Here is a 21303-nt window from a genome sequence, read left to right on the forward strand (position 1 = left end):
TTTTTAAAGATTTTATTTATTTATTTGGCAGACAGAGATCACAAATAGACAGAGAGGCAGGCAGAGAGAGAGAGGGAAGCAGGCTCCCTGCTGAGCAGAGAGCCGATGTGGGACTCGATCCCAGGACCCCAAGATCATGATCTGAGCCGAAGGCAGTGGCCTAACCCACTGAGCCACCCAGGCGCCCCTTTCTTTTCATTTTTAAAAACTTTACTTAAAAAAAAATTATTGTGTTGTTTGTCACCATAAAATACATCATTAATTTTTGATGCAGTGTTCCAAAATTCACTGTCTTTGTATAACACCCAGTGCTCCATGCAGTATACACCCTCCTTAATACCCACCACCAGGCTCACCCATCCCTCCACCTGCTCCCTTCTAAAACCCTCAGTTTGTTTCTCTGAATCCACAGTCTCTCATGGTTCATCTGCCCCTCTGACTGTCCCCCCCTTCATTTTTCCTTTCCTTCTCCTAATGTCCTCCATGTTATTCTTTATGCTCCACAAGTAAGTGAAACCATGTGATAATTGACTTTCTTTCCTTGACTTACATCACTCAGCATAATCTCCTCCAGTCCCATCCATGTTGATGCAAAAGTTGGGTATTCATCCTCTCTGATGGCTGAGTTATATTCCGTTGTATATATGGACCTTAAAAGCTTTATTTTGAGAGTGAGAAAGAGAGATTGTGCACAAGTGACGGCGGAGTGGGGGGGGTGGGGGAGTGGGAAAGAATCTCAGGCAGACTCCCCGCTGAATGCTGAGCCGTACTCGGGGCTCTGTCTCACCATTTTGAGATCATTACCTGAGTGGAAATCAAGAGTTTGACACTTAACTGACTGAGCAACCCAGGTGCCCCTCTTTTCTTTTTTTATTTTAAAGTTAGTTCAAACCTGATAGACTGTAGGATTTTTTTTTTTTTTTTTGACTGGATACCACTTAGTCTTAGGCTCCTTAGATTTGTACTGTTTACAGATCTCTCTAATGAGATAGTTTTCCTCTCACAATTTAAAATGATCCAAGAACACGATTATCCTCCCTAAAATAAGAAATACCCAGAACATGAATGGATGATGCAAAAAAATTTAATGAGTTGTCAATACTAACAGCAACAATACCATTTAACATTTGTTGCATTTACTAAATACTAAATACTGGGTACCAAGAACTTTTTGTATTTGCTAATTCTTTATATCAGAATTGTAAATAAACATGCCATAGTTTATAAAATGCCTTCTTATCACAATTTAACATTCATGGAAATGTTTTGTGAAGTAGATGATATTCATTCTAACATCAGAGGGATCTGAGTCTCAGGTTGTGATGCTACACATGGTTATGATTTATTGATTACAACTTATTGAGCGTTTATTGAGTGCCTGACACTGTACTAAACACTTGTATTGTTTTATGTAATCCTCAAAACCACACTATGAGGCAAGTACTATTTTTAAAACATTTTTTTCCAGATGAAGAAACTGAGGTTAGAGTGATGAAGTCACTTGCCCAAGATTACATAGCTAGTATTAGAGTAGGCAGAATTACCTCTAGCTTATGAAAAGCCCCTGTTTGAGTTAGAAAAAAAAGTGCCCCCTGTGGTGAACCAATGAAATAACTGAAACTTCTGGGCTGCCACACTACTCTAGGTAGTAGCCTGGGGGCTTGTGTTAGGTGTCACTTCTTCCTGGCACCAGCACTGGTAGGCCCCCATTCCAGGGTGGATGGCTTGATGACCTGAAAGGAGGCAGAATTTCAGCCCCATTTTGCTTTCATGGCCAGGTGCCCTTGTACTGTATATAAACTTTGCCACTCTACACAATGATCTTACAGCTAGGATTTCAACCCAGGTATGTCTGACTCCAGAGCCTGCATTGTGTTTCATAGCATACTGCCAGTTAATGGCAAAGTTGAGACTTTAACCCACATTTTTCTGACCATAAACACTTTGTTCTTTTTGTTATGTACCAGTTGACTTACAAATGGCACTGGGGTCCATATTGTGCTATGGCCATTGCCTCATTGCACAGGCATTGTTTGCTGGTGATGGTAAAGATTTCTAAGGGCTTAAAAGGGGAGAGCTAAAGAATTGTAACCTCTCAATTAATTAAATGTGTTTTTCATTAAATGTAGCTCAAGACTTGTATTGAATTCCTGATTTCACCACCCAGTTCCCTATATCACCTTGACCAAATTAGGGACAGAATATAGTATAATAATTAAGAGCATGGAATGCGGAATCAGACTACCTGGGATTAAATTCTAGCTGTTACCTACTAGTAATGTGAACTTGGGCAACTTTCTTACTGTCTTTTAGCCTGGTCTGTAATAGTGGAAGTGGAGTGGGAAGTAACAGTTCCTATCCCAATGAGCTGTGGGAATTACTAGATAAGTTAAGTATAGAAAGCACTTAGAAAAGGGCCTGGCACATGAATATAGTAACTACTCTTTAATTAATTGCTAGCTGATGTTGTTATTAGTATTACATCATTATAAGTTTGTGCCTATAAGTCGAAGCAGTTTGATTTGCTGAAACATAAACAATCTAAATATGGTCTCTTGGGTCTTCTTGCTGGGCAGAAGTTTTCAAAGAGTGTGTCAAAGTATTGCTTTAGGAATACTAGCCCAGTTGAAACCAATTCCTGAAAGAGGTGTGCGTGAGCCATATAGTGCTCTCTATTTTTTTCCCCTAAAATAATGTTTGTACTGTATTGTGGTATCAATCTATCTTTGTACTCTTAGTATTTAAGAATTATATTTTCAGTAGATTGCTTTAAGAATTATATTTTCAGTAGATTGCTCTAAGTTATAGCCACTAACAATTACTCATACATAAAGAATTTCTTTTGGATTATTAGTCAGTTTGGGGAGCCTCTGAAGAAATTACATAATTCACTGGATAAATGGGAGTCTTGATTCTTGGAGGTTATATAATAGCATTATCATTGCTTGGTATATTCATTGCCAAAACATGTATTGACCTGTTTTTAATAATACTTTTGCTGTATTCAAAGAGACTCCCTGGTTGACATTACTTTGTCATAGCTAGCATGTTACATGAGTAGCTTTTGCTACTCCCATTTTGTTCACTGACCTTCTGTGCCCACATTTTCTCCCCTCTGCTTTCCTCGTCCTGATTTCAGTGTGTGCCCTAAGAAGTCAGAGTTAGGATCTCACAGTCCACGAATTCAAGGTTAAGATTTTTACTTGAGGAGGCATATTAAAGCACATAAGTATATGAAAAAGCTAATTAACATTTTAAAAAACAATAAATGATAAAATTGCAAAGTGTTTTTTTTTTTCAGTCGGAGTCTTACTCCGACAGGAAAATGGAAACTCTCAGGTATTTACAACAGAAGGAATTTGATGCAGGAAAATTATAACACAGGCAGTGAAGGGGCTGAAAGCCAAATAAGAGATGGCGGGCGAGGTAATCTAGAGATCGACAACAGGAAGTCACCACCACCTCCCCTTCCAAATGAAGAAACACAAGGAGGTACTATATTTTTTTGTAGTGAGTACAAACATTGTTACAGGGGAAGGAAAAGGGGAAAGAAAAAAATAAGATATTAAATTTGGTTAGGTAAGGACAAGTACAATGTGATCCATCTCCCTTCTTCTCCCTCCCCTCCGAAATGCACAGAAAACCCCGTAAAAATTGCTATTTTTGAATAGGAAGTTTCTCACTTTTTCTGGGAGGTGCCAGCCTGCACGTCAGTGCTTAAGGATAAAAACTGGAATAACATCACCAGTTTTACATTTTTTTTAATCTCTAAAAAAAGGAAAAGAATTTAATGCCTAGCTAAAGTGGTCTGAGGAGTAATACTTACCAAATATAAGCCAGTGTTTTTCTCCGCTGACGAATTCTTTCCTCCCACCCCTACCCTATGAGAATGTTTTTTGAAACAATCTTCTATACTGTATGATGTCTACAAATATAGTTGTGTAGTAGTATTTGCCACCCAAAGAGATGGTGTGTAAAATCTCTGCCATCCAGAGAAAGTGAAATATAATTATTAAAGTAATCTATTTCTCTTTTCTGAAAGCATGAATAGGCAACTTTCAGTGACTGGAAATAATTATCTAACTCCAGCTTGTCTGTGGGTGGATGAGCCTCATTGATGAATGTTGGTCAAGAAATAAACCAAAGACTTTGCTGAATGTGTCAGTTTCTTGGCAGAAATCACAAAATCATAGAGCTAATTAAACCCTGGTTTTCATGGCTCTATTTAACCTATTTTCCTGGCTTTGAGAATTTCAGTCATTTTAATAATTTTCCCCTTTCTTTAATATTATTTAAATTTTCTATTGAAAACAGAATTTTAGGGCAGATTTAAGAAGTAATGTGAGAGAGGAAATGATAATACATTTAGAAATAGAGGTTTCAAAAATGTGGTATTATTTAATGGAATGAGCTTCCAAGTTATATGTCTCAAATTCTACTTGTAATTCTGCTTCTATTCAGTTGTGTCATAAGTTTATGTTGCTTAACCTCTCCATATCTGTTCCTCAGGTCTCCATGCAGGATCGTAGTACTTCTATTCATCTTAGAGACTTGGTGTGAGATTTGATTGAAATTTATAAACTTTGCTTTAAAATAAACTCTCAGTGCAAAAATAAAGTAACATAATTTGTTATGGACTGAATATTTGAATGCTCCCAAAATTCATACATTGAAGTGCTAACCTCCAATGTGACTGTATTTGGAGACAGGTCCTGTGGGGAGGTGATAGAGATTATGTGAGCTTGTAAAGATGGACCTCTAATCCATCAAGGCTGGTGCCGTTATAAGAAGTAGAAGGAACACTAGAACCCACAGTGAGCAGGCGGCTGTCTATAAGCCAGAAACAGAGCTTTCATAAGAAACCAACCATAAGAGACTATGGACTCTGAGGGTTTTGAAGGGTCGGGGGTGGGAGGTTGGGGCAACCTGAGGGTTTTGAAGGGTCAAGGGTGGGAGGTTGGGGGAACAGGTGGTGGGTAATGGGGAGGGCACGTTTTGCATGGAGCACTGGGTGTTGTGCAAAAAGAATGAATACTGTTACGCTGAAAAAATAAATAAAATGGAAAAAAAAAAAGAATAGAGTAAACAGAGCAAAGAAAAAAAAAAAAAAAAAAAAAAAAAGAAACCAACTCTGTCAGACCATCGTCTGGGACTTGTAGCCTCCAGAACTGTGAGAAAATAAATTTCTTTTGTTTAAACCATGTGGTCTATGGTAAACGGCAGCCCTAGTAAACTAAGACACTCTTGAAACTCCATTATCTTTAAATCCTACAAAATTTTAAAATCTTGTTTTCAAGAAAGGGCTTCTTTGAAAAACGTGGTTATAATACTAGTCAAACTGTAAGAGAAAGGAATATTTAGTGAGTAGTTACTTAACATCAGGCATTATTTTAGATCATATTTTTTAAAAAGTATTTAAAAATTTAATCCTCAAAAGAATCATAGGTGGCAATTTTTGTCCTTATTTTACAGATAAGGCAACTAAGACTTACCCAAGGTCAGTTAGTAAGTAATAGCACTGAGATTCAAAAGTAGTCCCTCTGAAGCTTTTTAATTATATCTTAATTTCTTCTAAGTTTCTATCAGCCATACTTACCTCAGTAGAATGCTAGGCAGAATGCAAATGTTAGTGCCATTCTAGGATATTAGAATTAGGAAAAGGTTTAGAAACTTCATCTAATCTCACTTTCTTACGTTATGGATGAGAGAACCAGGGACCAGAGAGTTAGTGAGGTGACTTAAGATTGCAGAGCTAATTGGTGAAGTGAAGATTAATACTGCCAATGTATTACAGTCCATTTTTAAGCCTGTGTAAATGCTAATCATTAGTAATGAGAGGCTTCAGAAGATGTCAAATGAGAGGTTTGAATTGCATATGGAACCAGCCTTAAACCACAAAATGAGCATGAAATTTAGAATCATTTTACTTTTTATCTCCTGAAAAATGGGAGTACAAGTTGATAGGAAAGGTGCACAGGGCTGGTATGACTTACAGTCTTATCTTCATCTTAGAAAAGGTATATTAAGTGACAAAGAAAATGAAATTATCTTATGGCCACAATACTTCTTCTCACCTTGTCACATGATGGGGATGTTTTGGTGTTTTATGAAAGCAACTGCCATACCTTCATGAGTACCTGCCAGTCAGAAAACTCTTTGTCAAAGTGAAAGCTGACTTTTCCCAAATTCCATTTTTGAATAGGAGAAAGCTATATAAGGGTTGATCTAAGAAATTTACTCTTTTTACTCTTTAATTGATTTTGGACTTGAATTCCTCTCTCTCCTACTTTTTGACCTGTGTAATTAATCTCAGGCAAGATACTTAAGTTCTCTGAGCCCCCCACGTCCATCTCTATAAAGTTAGGTAGAATCACCTAAAGGGTCATTGTAAAGATTACGAATGCCGCAGAGATGGGCACATATTATGCCCTCAAAAATGTCAGCTGATACTGTGAATTATAGTAGTGAGCATGCCTCTGAAGAGGGGAAAATAATGCCAATTTTAGAGGGTTGTGAAATGGCAATTTCTGAATATTTCTAAATCCTAGGTTTAAGAGATGAACTTCCAATAGTTATTTTGTCAGATACTCAAGAGACTTAAGTTAAAATCACAGTGGATAAATAAAATAGTTCTTAATGGATCTTGGAATTGATAGAACTAAAAACGTGTTTCTGATGACAACATATATATGATTTAAAAAAATATGGTATGTGATATGAAACAGGAAAATTGATTTAAGAAAAAGCTATATATCTGCAAGTTCCATGGGAAGACTGTGTCAGGGAGACAAGTCAGAAGAAGCAAACTAGTATTAATAGATCTCTGTGCCTAGAATGACTAATGTAGAAATGAAAGCAATTCATGTTGCCAGTTCAGATTCTGAATTGAAGAAGAATGTTTCAATTACAGTAGTAAGGATCTTTAGAATTAAGTTATGAACCTGTATCAGTTCTAAATTACTGTTGTGCATCTCTAGAGACAGCAACTGAGCTAGGTATTGGAAAACAATTTTGAGTAAGCTCGAGCCCCCACCCTTGAGCAGAAATAGACAGTAATAGCATAGCATCATAAAAATGGTGCCCCAAAATACTAGTATTTTATTGCTGCTATAATAAATTACCATAAATTTAGTGAGTTGAAAAAAACAAATTTATTGTCTTGCAGTTCTGTTTGGTCAGAAATCTGACATGGATTTCACTGGGCTAAAATTAGGGTGTCAACAGGGCTGTGTTTCTTCAGGACACTTTACAGAAGGATTTGTTTCTCTGTCTTTTCTAGTTTCTAGAGACAATCCATATTCCTTGGCTCATAATTACTTCCTCCATCTTCAAAGCCAGCAGCAGTGGGCTCGATTCTTCTGTCATTATCATCTCTCTGGGTCTCTGCAGCTGGGAAAGGTTTTCTGATTTTAAGGACTCCTGTCAATAGATTGGCCTACCTGGGTAATCCTGGATGATGATTTTAAATCTTAATCTCAAAGCCCCTAATCACATCTGTAAGGTCCCTTTTGCTACCTAAGGTAACATATTCATGGATTTTTGAGGATTAAAGTGTTGACATATCTGGGGGCCATTATTTTGCTTACCATATCAAGGATATATGGAAGAACACAAGTTGGGCACCTAATCCAGTTTAGGGGTTTAGGAAAATCTTCCAGGAGAAGATCAGCTGGGTCTTGAATTGGGTAAAGGAGGAATATTGAGAAGTGGTCTCCAGGTAGTTATCAAGATGAGAAGAGGAAAACATTTGAGTTAGGGGAGCTATATGAGTGTCTAAAGGCGTGTAAAATAGCCTGGCTTATTTATTTTTTAAGGAACTAAAAACTAGTTGAAAGTGTAGTTTGACATGGTGGGATGGGGAGAGACGTTTGATTATGGTAGGATTTTGCATACTGTCTTTAGAGTTTGGGATTATCCTATAGACCATGGAATGACATTGAAGGGTTTAAAACTGAGGAGTTATGTGATCAGATTTCCCTTTCGATAGATCATTCTCAGTGGTCAAGGGAAAGAGTAAGACTGGAGATCAAGAGACATTGGGAAAAGCTGTTACTTTTTTCAGGTATTGTCATATATTACTCAGCTGGTTAAGTTTTTGCCTTAGATGACTGTGTCATACAATCTGAGATGGAAGACTACAGAACTGGTTGAGAGATAGAAGGTAATAATAACCAACACCCCTCCACAGCCCCCCGCCCCCCGCCCTGCTGACCAGTACACACACACACACACACACACACACACACACACACACACACACACAGAACCACCTGATAGTGAGTTAACCTAAATTCTCAGATTCTTTCTCTAAAAGTAGCCATTTACCATTAGTAAGTAAGCAAAGAGTTTATTAGGTTCAACTGTTAGATTTTTCTATTCTTAAGAGCAAGCTTTTTCTCCTTTGGCATCCACTTCACATTTACATAATGTTGACTCGCCACATATTTTACCTTTCCCTGCCCTGTGGCTTTCACTTCCACTAAATGATTTAAGGAATCAGGGCATCGTAGAAGTATATTCCAGTTTACTTTCTCTTCCTTCGTTGTGCTGTGGTGATTGAGCCAGTTTCTGGCTTGCCAAACAGTCCATTAATTCAATTTAATGGGCAGTATAATTTTGGCTGCAGAAAGAACTATGACTTCAAGATATTAAAAAAAAAAAAACTGGGGGAAGATGGTTACTGATTGGGAGTAGAATTTACATGTAGATGTGATATTTTTTCTTGTTGTTATGCAGCAATTTAATGTATTGCATAGCTAGGAAATCCAGTTATTTTGAAAGGTGAACCTGTGCTTGGTCTCATAGCTGAAAGGTAGCATAACATATTGTAGCACACATGCCCAAATATTTTCTGTTCACCAGCTGGTCTGAGAGTTCCTGCATACACTGCTCAACCTACAAAATGTTCAAGTGGTAATTACACCTTTTCATTAGGAAGAGTGTGCAGTAGGGAATAATCATAATATGCATTTAAATGGTTGCATTCCCCTAAACAGATTTCAGGTTATATTTTTAATATTTCTAAATGAAAAAAATGCACAGTCTACTTACAGTAACTAAGGAATGTAATTGCCATGAAGTTGGAAGTTGATTTAATTATTTTTTGGCTATATAAAGAGAATGTGATTTTTCAAGGGATTTTCTGTATTTCTTTATAGCACAAGTTCACTGTACATACTTTGATTAGTAGCACTACATAGTCAATAATGACCACAGATTTGTAGAGTGTGATAAAAATGAGAGATGTGAATGTGATTTTTGCCTTTAGGAAGAAATAGATATTAGGGCATAGAGAGCAAAGGTCTTAATGAAAATACTGTGCTTTGCCCAAACAAACTCAGCCTGTGAGAATTTAGTTGTTGATAACATAGCATAGTTAATTTGACTGACCACTTACAAATGTATTAATGAAAACAATTTTGTTCATAATGTTGCAAAATCTGCAAATGTTTTCCTTAGAGGTAGTGTAAAAGATGAGAGATGATGAGAGAGGGTAATGAGTGGGAGGGAAGGAAAAGTTTATTAGCCTTTTGTTCTGCTTTATGCCAGCTTCTCCTAGAAAGTTATTATTTCCTGGGATGTGTCTTAGGTTTAAAAGATTATTTTAGTAGCCTGTAGGGCTTTCTGTGGCAAATTATAAAAGCAAATGACTTCATCAAGAATAGGGAATCCCCGGAGCGCCTGGGTGGCTCAGTGGGTTAAAGCCTCTGCCTCCGGTTCAGGTCATGATCTCAGGGTCCTGGGATTGAGCCCCACATCAGGCTCTCTGCTCAGCAGGGAGCCTGCTTCCCCATCTCTCTCTGCCTGCCTCTCTGCCTATTTGTGATCTCTGTCTGTCAAATAAATAATAAAATCTTAAAAATAAAGAATAGGGAATCCCTTTTTTTCACCTGTGGTGAAAGCTTACAGAAGCTCTGAAACTTTCCAGAATAAAAATAATCTAAACTATTATTTTTCAATTTTTAAAGTTTATTTCCATTGGAATAAAATTAAGAGAAGGTTGGAAATTCAGAGTAACTTTTTATGTCATTCTTTTCCCTTTCCTTTATTTTTATGTTCAATAGGAAGAGTACAACAAGATTTTCTCGGATTTTAAATAGTTAAACCCAGCCTTAGCATCTAATTAGCATTATAAATACATGGTAAAATCAAGGCTTGCCACAGTCTCTGCTATTCATATATGAGGTTTTTTTGGATGGCTTCTCAGTGTTGCTAGATATCAAATATGCAAAAAGCAGAAGGCCTGTGTTTATTCATTATGTTTAGAGAGTCATAAATTAGTAATCTATAGTTAGGGCTGCTTGGAATCCTCAAACCCTCGAATACTTTTCAGTCTTACCTTCAAATAATTTAAAAAATAATTCTCTTTTTTCAAATGTACTTTTAGAAGATTTTAGAATCCTGTAGTTAGGACATTAAAACTGAACTTTCAGAAGTTCATTTCCCAGTACTGCTGTTTGTCTCTCTGTAAAACTGGTTGGATACTATATTGCCTCTGCTTCTATTGATCGATTATGATTGAAAACCAAGTTATTGAACGTTGTGTGGTTCTTCTGATGAACTTCTGTGTTTTAACAACTCTATTTCTTCTGATTTAAATAGCTCATTAAACACTTTCCAAAGACCAGTAGGTATGAAAGTATTAATCAGAAAAGACTGTTCATGTTGGGGTAACTCTGTAGGGCCTGGTCTCAATTCTAGGTCTTCTGTTCCTTTTTAAAAATAAACTTTATGGAGGTATAATTTATCATACAACGAAATAAACCTAATGTATAATAACTGAGTTTTGATGTGTATATATCCATATAACCACCACCATAATCAAGCAGATAGAATATTTTCATCACTCAAAAAAGTTCCCTTGTGCTCCTTGCAGGCAATCTCTTCTACCTGTGGCCACAGACTACCATTTACCCACTTCTATCATTGTAGATTAGTTTTAGATTCTATATGTAAAAAGTGTTATTTGTTTGAAACTCAAATTATTTTATGTCTTTTTATTGATTATCTTAATGGATTACTTTGGTTTAGGACTTTAGGGATTTCCAAATTAAAAGTTTTCTTCTGCTATCTCTAATGGTCTGGTTAGCTCTGGAGTTTCCTTAGGAAAATATTACTTGCAGTTTACAGAGAAGAAAAGAGAGACACAGGGTAAAGACCCAGAGATTAATACAGCACCACATGAATTCTTGCTTGTTCAAGAATTTAGTTGAAAGTCTTTTTTTTCCTTAATTTAATTTTACTATTTATTTATTTGATGCAGAGAGAGAGAGAGAGACTGTGAGAGAGGGAACACAGCAGGGGGCGTGGGAGAGGGAGAAGCAGACTTCCTGCTGAGCAGGGAGCCTGATGTGGGGCTCGATCCCAGGACCCTGGGATCATGACCTGAGCCATAGGCAGATGCTTAACGACCGAGCCACCCAGATGCCCCTTAGTTGGAAGTCTTATGAGAGGAATATGTATTTTGATTTGACTGTATTAGTGGGTTTAATATCAAATCAGTTCTTTCTAATTCTTTTGTCCCTGGCATATTAGGTTCTGATGAATTATAAATTCAGAGTAACCTTTTATATTTATATTATTTATAATATATATAATTTATATATTATATATATAAAATAATATTGTATATATTATTTTATATATAATATATTAAAATATATAATATTTATATTACAAAGGATAAAATAAAAGATTCAGGATTTGTGTTTGAGTGCTAAATCTGCCACCCCCTTTTTAGTGACTTTAATCAAATCACAAGGTTTCTAAAGTTTAGTTTTCTGAACTATAAAATTTATCACCTAAGTTTTCTTACCTCTAAAATAAAAATTTAAAGTTTTATATACATAAATATATATTATATATTTATTATAATTATTATGTATTATAATTATATATAATTATACAATTATATATAATTATATGTTATAAATATAATTATAATATATATTATTATAATATATATTATATATATATATATAAATGTAAAGTTATTTTAGGAGTTAAAAGAGAATGTGTGAATGAATAGAAGTCTATTTAATTTGGGGAGAGAGTATATTGGTTGTTCCATTTTCATCTTGTTAGACTCTTAACTCTTTATTTTTAATCTCCCAAAATTAATTATTTAATGCAATTCTTACCAAAATCCCAAGAAGATTTTTGTTGACTTGGACGAGCATGTTTTGATGTTTATATAAAAAGTTTAAGCTCTTAGCTTTTATTTAGGCACGTGTTAGATGAGCAGATCAACTTTAAAAACAAGCTCTAAGGGAACTTAGAAAGTATTACATTAAAATGACTGGTTTTTAGAGTGAAAAGTTTCTGAGGGGGAAAAAAGGGTTGGGAATAAAGAGTAGTCAGTTTTTAAACTGAGAAGAGAAAAAAAAATGGCTTTAAAAAAATTGAATTTATTTCTACACAAAATAAAATTGCCATGAAATCTTTCTTAAATTCTGTCTCTGGAATCCTGGTCCTCTTAAATGAAGCTACTTAACTGTGAAGTCAGTTTGGCATTTTAATAATTAACCTCTCCTGTCAGGTTGCAAGATAGACATGTCTTCTTCAAAAATATGCTTTATAGTCAATAAAATGAGGTTCTGAAGAATTTCTCTACAAAAGATTGTGGTAATTGTTGATTTAAAAACCTGTTTTTAATCTCAGTGAATTTAGGAATTCTCAATTTATGTTAGAATTCTGGGAAATTAGAATTAGACAAACTATCTTGAAGTGTATGCATTGTAGGAACAGAGTTAGCCATATGGTAATTTCTTTTTTTTTCCTTTTTTTAAAAAATATTTTATTTGTTTATTTGACAGACAGAGATCACAAGTAGGCAGAGAGGCAGACAGGGGGGAGGGGAAGCATGCTTCCTGCTGAGCAGAGAGCCCGATGTGGGGCTCCATCCCAGGACCCTGAGATCATGACCTGAGCCAAAGGCAGAAGCTTAACCCACTGAGCCACCCAGATGCCCCCATATGGTAATTTCTTAAATGATGAATTTTGTTTACTCACAATGATTGTTGTTACTAATATACTATATATTATTGCCATCAGTTATAAGACAGACCATTTTATGTAGCAGTTAGAATAAACTATGATTAAACTATGACATAATACTTTGTCATTGCAATATTTTAATGTAATGCTTATTGAAAAATTTATTTAGTTTTTTTTTTTTTTTTTTTTTTTTTTTTAAAGTAAGCTCCATGACCAGCGTGGAGCCCAACCTTGGGCCTGAACTCAACCATGAGATCAAGACCCAAGCTGAAATCAAGAGTCATATCCTAAACCAACTGAGCCAACCAGACACCCCTAGATATTTTTAAAAATTAGTGTCACCTAATGGTGACATATAAAAAGGAATATATAAATGAAATAAATTGCTTAAGGTAACCTTAAAATTTCTTCGTATTTTAGAGCCCAAGTCTTGTGAATCATTCTTTTACTCAGAGTTGTGGATATTTATGTTTTTCCATAAGATGTTACCCTGTGTTTATGTTTGTGTGTATGTATGTATGCGTGTAGGCTCCACACCCAGCATGGAGCCCAAAGTGGGGCTTGAACTCAAAATCCTGAGATCAAGACTCAAGCTGAGATCAACAGTTGGCCACTTAACCGACTGAGCCACCCAGATCCCCCCATCTTGTGTTTTTAGAAAATGCTTCAATATTGTCTCTAGAGTTTTCTTCCAAGTTCCTAACCACATATTCTGCACCTTTTGATGCTGGCAGTGTCTTGATCATAGTATCAGTGGAACGTCTAAACAGCAAGAGGACTCTTCTTAAAATGAAAAGTAAGCGATTTGTTGAAGGAAATGAAGAGGTTGCAGTTGAACAGAAACTGTGAGGAGAAAACTAAGTTCCTGCTTGCACAGGCAATGACAACTGTGTCAATTGCTGCTTTGCTCTCAGAGATTCCATTGAAGGTAGATGCATTTTGATTTCAAAGATGTTAAAATGTGAAAAAAAGTCATAGTATTGTTGAAAGGTGCTATATGTTTATATGTATTTACTATGTATTTGGGTGTGTTCATTTTAACAGCTTTATTAAGTTATAATGACAAAATATACAATTCACCCATTTAAAGTGTTCAATTAAGTGGTTTTAGTATATTCATAGGCGTGTACAAATATGCCCACAGTCAATTTTAGAACATTTTCATCACCCCGAAAAGAAACCTCATACCCATTGTCGGCCACTCCCTATTTTCCCCAATCCTCCCAGTCCTAGGTAACCAATAGTCTACTTCCTGTGTATAGATTTACCTGTTCTGGACACCTCTATAATAGAATCATATACTCTGTGGTCAAGATGAAAGATTAGATTTTTGAATTGGTATCTTTTTTAATGCAAGGCACTTATAGCTATAAATTTCCATCTGAGTACCACTTTAGTTATATTCCATAAGCTTTGTTATGTCCTCATTTTCATTCATCCCCAAATATCTTCCATTCTAAATTTTACAAATTTCCTTCAGGCATTGATTTCTAATTTCATTTTTTTTAAAAGATTTTATTTTTTATTTGACAGAGAGAGAGAGCACAGGTAGGGTTAGCCGGAGGAGGGGAGCAGGCTCCCCACTGAGCAGGGAGCCTGATGTGGGACTCAACCCCAGGACCCTGAGATTATGACCTGAGCCAAAGTCAGCCACTTTAACCAACTGAGCCACCCAGGCGCCCTCTAATTTCATTCTTTTAGGGTCAGAGAGCATACTTCCTATGGTTTCAATCTTGTTTAAATTTACTGATGGGAGTTTTATGACCTAGCATGTGATGTCTTATTTTTCTATTCCTCTATTCTGTACTGCTTTCTTTTTGCATTATCTGAATATTTTCTGGTGTAACATTTTAATTCCTCTGATGATTTTTTCACTGTTTTTTTGGATTATTTTCTTGCTGAGTGTCCAACAGCTTATCTTAGCGCAATGTACTTCAGATTTGTACTAACTTAACTCCAGTAAAGCATCTAAATATGCTCCTATTGGGGCATCTGGGTGGCTCAGTCATTAAGTGTCTGCCTTCAGTTAGGTCATGATCCCAGGGTCCTGGGATCAATGCCTGCATCAGGCTCCCTGCTTGGCAGGAAGCCTGCTTCTCTCTCTCCCACTCCCCCGGCTATATTCTCTCTTTCTCTCTCTCTGTCAAATAAAGAAATAAGATCTTTTAAAAAAATACTCCTATTTACCTCTATTTCCTTTTCTCTTTTTATGCTATTATTATTATAGAGTTGACCCTTGAATGACATGAGTTTGAACTGCATGGGTCCACTTACAGACAGATTGTTTTCAATAAATACATGTTAGCACTGTAAATATATTCTCTCTTCCTTATGATATTTTAAAATAAGTTTCTTTTTTCTACCTTACTTTATTGTAAAAATAGAGTAATGCATATAGCATTAGTTAACTATTCATTTATTGGTAAGGCTTCCAACTAAAAGGAGGCTATTAGTAGTTAGGTTTTTTTTTTTTTTTTAATTTCCTTTTTTTTTTTTTTAAGATTTTATTTATTTATTTGACAGATATCACAAGTAGGCAGAGAGGCAGGCAGAGAGAGAGAGGAAGAGAAGCAGGCTCTCCGCTGAGCAGAGAGCCCGATGCCTGGCTCGATCCCAGGACCCTGAGATCATGACCTGAGCCAAAGGCAGCAGCTTAACCCACTGAGCCACCCAGGCACCCCAGTAGTTAGGTTTTTTGGGAGCCAAAAGTTATACACAGACTTTCCACTGGGGGGAGTGGATGGCACCCTGACCCTCTTTTTCCAGGGTTAACTGCACATTTTATAGCTGTATATGTTTCAAACCTAACAGTGTTCTATAATTCTTTATATAATTTTATACCTCTTAGAGAAGATGAGAGCAAGTATAGAGTTTATAAAATTTCCTATTTTAAACCTTCTTATTTAGCATTTGTTGTCTTCATTTGTTTCTGTGAATTCAAGTAACCTTTTGGTGTCATTTCCTTATTCCAGTACAAACTTGTTCCTGTTGACTCACTTTATGCTATTATTGTCAAATATATTATCTCCATAAATGTATATTCTCAGTAATACAAATACATACATATTGTTTCATTCAACTGCTTTAAAAATAGTAAATAGACATAAAAATAGGCATTTATGCTATATTTTAAAACCATGTAAATTACCTTTACTGAAGCTCTTTGATTTTTTTTTTTTTCATGTAGATTTGAATTACTTTTAGGGTCATGTGCTTTCAGGCTAAATAATATCCTTTACTACTTCTTGTAAGGAAGGTCTGCTAGCAATAAATTCTTTTAGTTTTTTTTTTTTTTTTTTTAACTTACAGTGTCTTTGTCTGCCTTCTTTTTGAAAGATTGTTTTACTGAATATAAAATTCTTGGTTGCCTTTTTTCTTTTTCCCAGAACTTTGAATATGTCATCCCACTGATGTTACCCTTCATTATTTCTTTTTTTTTTTTAAGATTTTTTAAAAATTTATTTGACAGACAGAAATCACAAGTAGTCGGAGAGGCAGGCAGAGAGAGAGAGGAGGAGAGAGGCTCCCTGCCGAGCAGAGAGCCCGATGTGGGGCTTGATCCCAGGACCCTGGGATCATGACCTGAGCCGACCCTTCATTATTTCTTTAAAAATTTTTATTTATTTATTTATAGAGCTTGAACAGGTGGAGAGGCAGAGGGAGAGAGGGAGAGAATCTCAATGAGGCTCTGTGATGCTTGGCTCCATCCCACTACCCTGAGATCATTATCTGAGCTGAAATCAAATCAGACACTCAACCGCCTGAGCCACCCAATTGCTCCATAGCCTTCATTATTTCTGATTATTTCTGAGAAATCTGCTGTTAATAATTTTGGGATTCCCTTGTGAGTGAGGAGCTGTTTTTCTCTTGGGACTTTCAAGATTTTTCAAGATTTTCTCCATATCCTCGTGTTGTTGATTTTAATCATTCTGACAGGTGTCAGGTGATATTTCATTATAGTTTTGATTTGCATTTCCTGGATGATGAGTGAGGTTGAGCATCTTTTCATGTGTCTTCTGGCCATCTAAAAACTGGACATTTTAAATAACATATTGTAGCAAGTGCAGATAATGATTCCACCCCCAATTCCCACACACTCACTGACCAAACTGGTTGTTGTCGTTTGCTATTTTGTTTGTTTGTTTCGTGACTTTGTTGGACCATTTTTGTGAAGTTTATTTCTTCTGCAGTATGTAGCTTCTAATACTGTTTTTCAGAGCTTACAGTTTGGTATAAGCAGAATGATCCTAAGATGATGGTGGTTTTCGTTTCCCTCTTCTCTCTGTTATGCTGTCTGCCTCTTTAGGTATCACTCCCAGCTGTTAGCCTCCACTGATTGCCAGCTGATTGCTTTATTGTTATCAGTAATGCTATGGCATGAATTTGTTCCACCGGCTGATGAAATTAAATTTGGGCTTCATTGCAGGGCAGTTTTGAAGCCAGCCTTTGATGTTTGTTCTAAACTCAGAAGGAGTCTTTTTGGTTGTCTCTTTCCTTGATTCTCTCTGGTTAAATTCTAGCTCTTCTGTGATTTAGCTTGTTACTCTCATAGAGTCTCATAATTGCTTACCCCAGAAATCTCTGTTGTTTTGTAGTACCTTAAGGCTTACACTTCCCCCAGTGTGTTCTAAATAGTCGTTTCCTTTAGGAAGAGATTCAAGACTCTCTTTCTCTCTTTTCTTATGGCCTGCCTCTACTTTTGGACTAAACTTCTGCCATTACCCTTGATCTGAAAATGAAGATACTGACCTCTTCTCTTGGAATGACACTCCTGCTTGGTCTTTTCAGCTTCTTTTCTTGTGGAAACCTTACTGTGTGAGCAGGGGTAAGGGCAGTTGGGATCACAGCATTCTTGGCCTGCCTGCCGTGGTAGAACTCCCTATGAATGGGGGCTGAGTGGAAGAAGCGAACCCCTAGACCTTTCAGAAGCTCTTGCCTCTATAGAGCTTCTGCAGCAGATATCTCTTTGAGTTTTTATTTCTTTTGGGTGTGTAGCCCGAAGTGGGATTGCGGGATCATATGGTAGTTCTATTTTTAATTTTTTGAGGAACCACCGTACTGTTTTCTATAGTTGCTATACACTTTTTATATTCCCTCCAATAGTGCACAGGGGTTCCAATTTGTCCTCATCCTTGTCAACACTTATTTACTTATTTATTTAGTTGGTTAGTTAGTAAGAGACAGACTGTGTGCGAGCAGGGGAGGGGAAGAGGAAGAGGGAGAGAAATCTTAACCAGGCTCCAAGCTCATTGCAGAGCCTAATGTGCAGCTCAGTGTCACGACCCTGAGATCATGACTTGAGCTGAAATCAAGAGGAGATGCATAACCAACTGTGCCACCCTGGTGCCCCAACACTTATTATTTTTAATAGTAGTCATCCTAATGGGTATGAGGTGCTATCTCATGTGACTTTGATTTGTAGTTCCTTAGTGATTAGCGATGTTCATCATCTTTTCACCTGCTCGTTGGCCATTTGTTGGCTATTTGTATAAGAAATGTCTACTTAAGTCCTTTGTCCATTATTTAATTGAGTTGTTTGGATTTTCTGTTGTTGTTGTTACTGGGTTACACGAGTTCTTTATTTAACTTTTTACCAGATATAGATTTGCAAATATTTTCTTCAGTTCCTTAGGATGCCTTTTTACTCTTTTGGTTGTGTGCTTTGATGCACAGAAGTTTTTAATTTTGATGTAGCCCACCCTGGGGAGTTCTAAAACCCAAGCCTGTAGATTACCCAGATCAAGCAACTTCCTCTGGGGCTTTGGTTTTCCCTTCTCAATTCATTTTTAGGCCTGTGGGGATTTTTTTCTTTGTGCACAGTTATGCATTTTAGAGGGTATTTGTTATATTGTCAACCAGCATTTGTCCATATTTTGTAGTATGAGAATTTTTTGTTTATCTGACCTAAAGGGTTGGTAAGAACAAAGTATTTTCTGTCTAATGTAGGATATTTTGCTTATGTGAACTAAGCTAAGTGCCTTTTAAAATTCTGGGATTAGGGGCGCCTGGGTGGCTCAGTGGGTTGAGCTGCTGCCTTCGGCTCAGGTCATGATCTCAGGTTCCTGGGATCGAGTCCCGCGTCGGGCTCTCTGCTCGGCAGGGAGCCTGCTTCCCTCTCTCTCTCTCTCTGCCTGCCTCTCTGCCTACTTGTGATCTCTCTCTGTCAAATAAACAAATAAAATCTTTAAAAAAAAAAAAAAATTCTGGGATTAAAGAAGTCTTACTTAATTACCATGTCACTTTCTTTGGCTAGCAGAAAGTTGCCACAGGGCAAGTAAAAGGATTCAAATTCAGTTTAAGCCTTGTCTTAGTACTACAGCTGTGGCTAGCCTGAGGGAAGATGGATTGATAGTATCTAAAGTTTCTTACCATTTATTTACAAAGTTAGATAACCCATTATAAGCCATATAATGACACTCTATTATATTATTTATTGAATGCCCACACAAAAGGATAGTGTAAGATGAGAAAATCTCAGTAATATTTTTTTTAAATTTATTTATTTCTTTTTTTCAGCGTAACAGTATTCATTGTTTTTGCACAACACCCAGTGCTCCATGCAATACGTGCCCTCCCTATTACCCACCAGCTGGTTCCCCCAACCTCCCACTCCTGCCCCTTCAAGACCCTTAGGTTGTTTTTCAGAGTCCATAGTCTCTTATGGTTCGCCTCCCCTTCCAATTTCCCTCAACTTCTTCTCTCCATCTCCCAATGTCCTCCATGCCATTTGTTATGCTCCACAAATAAGTGAAACCATATGATACTTGACTGTCTCTACTTGACTTATTTCACTCAGCATAATCACTTCCAGTCCCGTCCATGTTGCTACCAAAGTTGGGTATTCATCCTTTCTTTTTCTTTTTTTTTTTATAAACATATAATGTATTTTTATCCCCAGGGGTACAGGTCTGTGAATCACCAGGTTTACACACTTCACAGCACTCACAATAGCACATACCCTCCCCAGTGTCCATAACCCCCTCCCCCTCTCCCAACCCCACCTCCCCCCAGCAACCCCCAGTTTGTTTTGTGAGATTAAGAGTCATTTATGGTTTTTCTCCCTCCCAGTCCCATCTTGTTTCATTTATTCTTCTCATATCCCCCTAACCCCCCATGTTGCATCTCCACGTCCTCATATCAGGGAGATCATATGATAGTTGTCTTTCTCCGATTGACTTATTTCACTAAGCATGATACCCTCTAGTTCCATCCACGTCGTCGCAAATGGCAAGATTTCATTTTTTTTGATGGCTGCATAGTATTCCATTGTGTATATGTACCACATCTTCTTTATCCATTCATCTGTTGATGGACATCTAGGTTCTTTCCATAGTTTGGCTATTGTAGACATTGCTGCTATAAACATTCGGGTACACGTGCCCCTTCGGATCACTGCGTTTGTATCTTTAGGGTAAATACCCAGTAGTGCAATTGCTGGGTCATAGGGTAGTTCTATTTTCAACATTTTGAGGAACCTCCATGCTGTTTTCCAGAGTGGTTGCACCAGCTTGCATTCCCACCAACAGTGGAGGAGGGTTCCCCTTTCTCTGCATCCTTGCCACATCTGTCATTTCCTGACTTGTTAATTTTAGCCATTCTGACTAATTATGACATTTAGACATATGACTATGGTTTTGATTTGTATTTCCCTGATGCCGAGTGATGTGGAGCACTTTTTCATGTGTCTGTTGGCCATCTGGATGTCTTCTTTGCAGAAATGTCAGTTCATGTCCTCTGCCCATTTCTTGATTGGATTGTTTGTTCTTTGGGTGTTGAGTTTGCTAAGTTCCTTATAGATTTTGGATACTAGCCCTTTATCAGGTATGTCGTTTACAAATATCTTCTCCCATTCTGTCAGTTGTCTTTTGGTTTTGTTAACTGTTTCCTTTGCTGTGCAAAAGCTTTTGATCTTGATGAATTTTTTTCTTTTTAAATTTATTTATTTTTTTTTCAGCATAACAGTATTCATTGTTTTTGCACAACACCCAGTGCTCCATGCAATACGTGCCCTCCCTATTACCCACCACCTGGTTCCCCCAACCTCCCACCCCCGTCCCTTCAAAACCCTCAGGTTTTTCAGAGTCCATAGTCTCCCATGGTTCGCCCCCGCTTCCTATTTCCCTCAACTTCTTCTCCTCTCCATCTCCCAATGTCCTCCATGCCATTTGTTATGCTCCACAAATAAGTGAAACCAAATGATACTTGACTCTCTCTGCTTGAATTACTTCACTCAGCATAATCACTTCCAGTCCCGTCCATGTTGCTACCAAAGTTGGGTATTCATCCTTTCTTTTTCTTTTTTTTTTA

At 36.9% G+C, this 21303-nt stretch overlaps 1 protein-coding gene across 1 annotated transcript in view; it reads left to right on the forward strand.

Moving 5' to 3' along the window:
• Window positions 1-21303, forward strand: part of MCU (mitochondrial calcium uniporter) — a 205045-nt gene that overhangs the window by 62304 nt on the left and 121438 nt on the right. The window lies entirely within an intron of this gene.

This window comes from Meles meles, chromosome 13, assembly GCF_922984935.1.
Source record: "Meles meles chromosome 13, mMelMel3.1 paternal haplotype, whole genome shotgun sequence".
NCBI lineage: Eukaryota > Metazoa > Chordata > Mammalia > Carnivora > Mustelidae > Meles > Meles meles.